The sequence below is a fragment of the Cervus canadensis genome, chromosome 6 (assembly GCF_019320065.1).
Source record: "Cervus canadensis isolate Bull #8, Minnesota chromosome 6, ASM1932006v1, whole genome shotgun sequence".
NCBI classification, from domain to species: Eukaryota; Metazoa; Chordata; class Mammalia; order Artiodactyla; family Cervidae; genus Cervus; species Cervus canadensis.
In genome coordinates this window covers 14,768,377-14,773,010 of record NC_057391.1, presented here as the reverse complement: position 1 = coordinate 14,773,010, position 4,634 = coordinate 14,768,377, and positions in this window count along the sequence as shown.

The window sequence follows — 4,634 nt, the reverse complement described above, 5'->3', positions numbered from 1 at the left end:
CCCTTATGGCAGAAAGTGAAGAGGAACTAAAAAGCCTCTTGATGAAAGTGAAAGAGGAGAGTGAAAAATTTGACTTAAAGCTCAACATTCAGAAAACTAAGATCATGGCATCTGGCCCCATCGCTTCATGGAAAATAGATGGGGAAACAGTGGAAACAGTGTCAGACTTTACTTTTTGGGGCTCCAAAATCACTGCAGATGGTGATTGCAGCCATAAAATTAAAAGACACTTACTCCTTGGAAGGAAAGTTATGACCAGCCTAGATAGCATATTAAAAAGCAGAGACATTACTTTGACAACAAAGGTCCATCTAGTCAAGTCTATGGTTTTTCCAGTGGTCATGTATGGATGTGAGAGTTGGATGGTGAAGAAAGCTGAGCACCAAAAAACTGATGCTTTTGAACTGTGGAGAAGACTCTTGCGAGTCCCTTGGACTGCAAGGAGATCCAACCAGTCCGTTCTAAAGATCAGTCCTGGGTGCTCTTTGAAAGGACTGATGCTGAAGCTGGAGGGATTGGGGGCAGGAGGAGAAGGGGATGACAGAGGATGAGATGGCTGGATGGCATCAACGACTCGATGGACATGAGTTTGAGTAAATTCCAGGAGTTGGTGATGGACAGGGAGGCCTGGCATGCTGTGATTCATGGGGTCACAAAGAGTCGGACACGACTGAGCAACTGAGTCGCCAGTTTCCTTTTGGTGTGTGATGATTCTTACATCAGTTTTATAACTTCTCTATCAATTCTGTTAATGTACCAATAGTCTTCTGATCAGTGTTACTTAAGTTACCCAGAGCTGGTATCTGTTGCCCCTAACCTAAAACCTCTTTGATTGACAGATGGTGGGGGTAGATGGTGATTGTAAACAGATCACTGGATAAGAGCTCTAGGCAGGGGCCCTAGGGCCCTTCAACTCCATCAAGAGAGGATGCTCCAGAAGGTTGCCTCCCACCTGGTGCCCAGCTCCTCTGTGGGCCCTTTAAAGCTCTCAAGAGGGGCCACTTAGGACCAGAACCAGATACACAGCTCAGTTCTCCCAACTGACCTCTGCTCTCACATGGGAGCTTCTGGGGATGACAGACTACCCTGCCCCTGCCTGCTAATGTAATATTAAGACAACTGCTCAATAATGATTGAGGCAGATCAGAGGGGAAGTTGGGAGTACAGCCTTTCAGATTAGCATGCCTAATTTCTTAATCCTGACTCTGTTATTTTCATTGTATGTACTCAGGCCTCCATTTTCTCATCTGCAAAATATAATAAAACCCACCTCACTGCCTGGAGAATGCCATGGACAGAGGAACCCAGTCCATGGGGTCGCAAAGAGTCAGACACGTCTGAGCGACTAACACACACACAGACACAGACTGCGCTGAGGTTTAATAAGATGGTCCATGCACAGTGAGTGTGCCTGATGTGTGCCTGATTGTAACAAAAGTACCTGTTGTTTTCGCAGGTAGGGTAAGACATGCAGAAACAGGAACAACTTTCCTAAGGGAAGAAGTGTGCTATACTCACAGATCCTTAGAAACAGGAGGCATGCCACACCTTGCAGGTCTACATGGGGAAATACCAGGGCCCAGCAGAAGGCAGAGAGAGTAGAGGAAACTGGGTGAGAGCCTTTATTGCAGCTTCCATGGGAAAGATGGGTAAGGCAGGACTGGTTTTTAAAATAATTCTAGCAGGTTCTGGGGCACAGGGGCTATCCTGAGCTGTCTGGTACCTGACCCTGGAATGATTAGGGCAGGAGAAGAGAGGCAGCAATCCCTCAGTCACCAAAGGGCAACATGAGGACATCCGTGAGGCCAGGAGGCTGTTAGCACTGAAAGTCATCACCTAAGAGTCTCATCTCTCTTTGTGGATCTGGAAGCACAGCAGGGGCCATGATCAAGATACAGAAGCAGTAAGAGTCAAAGGACCTGCCAGGATGTGTAAGAGGGGAAGAGAAGCTGGCCATGTGTGTGCGCATATCCGTGTGTGTGTGCATATCCATGTGTGTGCATACGCATGTGTGTGTTGAGAGGTGGTGGGTGAGCAGGTAGCCCTGGAAGTAGTTGAATTATATTGTCAAGAACACATTTTAAAATCCTTCCCCCACTGTATTTGCCTGAAGAAAATGTCTGATTTGTACATTCTGCAGGACCGCACACATGGGCATTGTCGGTCAACAGCAAACTTACCTGATAATGATCTGCGTCATTATCTCCTGGGGTTTCTCTTGTCTTGATGGAGGCTTGCCACCTTAACTAAAACAGAGCCTCACTTCCCCACATCATCAAGCAGGCTGCTGAGGGCCAACATGGACTTGCCTGGACCTGCCTCTTATCACCTTTCATCTGGACTGGGACAGAGCTTTCAGGCTCAGGCACAACCACGGCTTACATCCTCATCGACTGAGCAAAATCAATGAAGGCGTCTTGAAGCCAAATAAGAAGAGAGAAGTGAAATATTTCCTGCATATCAGTAAACAAGAATGTTATAGTCATTGGTGATTCCAGTCCTCCATCATGAGCTGGTGAGCCCTGAGAAAAATCAGGATGTGAAAACACAGGATACTGGCCCCAGATAGTTGAAAAGTCAAAGGAACAGTTTCAGTGAGTCCAGACTCTTGCATCTTCCCACACATTGGAAAAGTGCTAAATTCCTTACCTTGGGATATCTAGTTTTCTTTAATTAACAGTAATCTTTTGATGTTCTGACTACCTGCCCTTTGTTGCAAAACTCCTTTATATCCTGACTCCTTCCCTCACCTCCTTGGAGCAGCTTCTCAGATCTGTCTGAAACACTGTCTCTCGGGGTACAGTCGTCATTTTGCCCCAAATAAAACTTAATTCGCAGCTCTCATGTCCTGTATTTTTTTAATTTAACCGAAGTGAAAGGACCCCCTTTTGGCCTCTTGAGGCTGAACTGTCCCGGCTATGAGGAGCCCAGGACTTTCTCAGTTTAGCGCTGAATGTTTTGTGCCCTGCAAAACCCCCGGCCCCAAGCAACCTGGGTCAGGTGGTCCCCTTGCCTGAACTCTGGTGGTGCTTGCCCTCCAACCTTCTGCACGGGGCTTCTGAGGGTGACTGGCGGGGAGCAGAGCCTCCTGTGGGGCCTCCCGGGACTGTATCAGGTGTCCCAGGCACAAGGCCTACTCACAGCACCCCATCTGTTAGCTCTTGGTTCCAACCCAGGTTTGATTTCTCAGAAGTCTGGGTTAGATCCAACCAGCTGGAGAGACTGAAAGGGCCACCAAGAGACCAGATCATCCTCGTGGAATGACATGATGTCAGTAAGGAAACAAACTGAATGAGGTTCTGTTGAAAGGTGAAATCTTGGCTTGAGACAAGCAATGTGACAAGAAGCTCCAGGAGACAGGAAGCTTGTACGTGTGTATTAAAGGAAGACAGGAACAGACTCCCTCCCCTCAATGGCTAGGAGCTCATCAGACAGCTGCATGCTCAGGCAGTGGTCCATGAGCCAAGACTGCCAAATAACACTTACCAGCAGGCACAGGGCACTGATAAAGTAAGATGGGAATGCTGGAAGGACTCTGGTTCCTGTAGAAAAATGAAAATGTCAGTTAAGAATTTGAAAGCAAGGGGACAAGGACAAGGAAGATGGGTCCGAAAGGGATTCAGAAGCAAGTGAGGAAAGCCCAGCCTGGTTTGATCTAAGTGAGCAGAGGAGCAGGAAGAGAGAACAATGAGAAAGTAAGGCCCTGAGTCTTGGAGAGGGATGTCCCCATCAAGGAGAGGGGCGACTCACCAAGAACCAGATGCCCACCTGATTGAAGCATAGCCCCAGTATAAAACTTTACAGTTAGCAAAAGCCTCCACAAGCATGTGGTCATTTGATCTGATCTTCACAGTAACCCTGTGATGCAACAAAGCAGTGGTCACCCCACTTTATGGGGTCAAGAGATGTACTCCTGTAGCAGCAGCAATGAGCCTTCTGAGAACTCAGATGCAGACAGATGAGGTGGAGAGATCACCGGTCACCTTGGCCACCAGCATGTCAGCTCACATCTTACGTTACACTGTGATGATAGCTGGTCCAAACTGCCTGGATTTTCCATCCTCTTCTGCAAAAGTCTCAAAAATCCACCCTATGCTGTACCTTATCCCTAAAGTGAAAACATAATCACTGAAGCATGCATAGCTTGGGTTTGTGGAAGAATAGGGAATAGTTGGAAGAAAATGAAAATCAAGAGGCTCACTTCAGCTAAAAAACCAATAAGGGTCTGGAAGCCAAGTAGAGGACAGGCTCTCAGTCTCCATGTCAACAGATATCTACAGATTAACTGGAAGCTGGCTATGAGACAGATCCCGTTCAGACACAGAAATGAGTGAGACACATGTCGTAACTGTGAGAATCTTCCTGTTCAGAGGGGAGGCAGACACAAAATGGATGAAGAGCAGTAATCATAGCTAAGATGATATCTATTGTCCGCTGAGTGTGAACCCATACTGGCTCAACGCTTGGTGACATCCCACTTACCTGCCTCTACAACCTGGTGGGATAGCAGTGTGATCAGATGAAACTGCGTGTGTGAGGCGCTAGGCCTGGATAACAGTGAGCAGATGATAAATGCTAGCTGTGGTTTAAAATAACTATTGCCCCTGTATTAGAGGAGGGAGAAATGGGGCCTA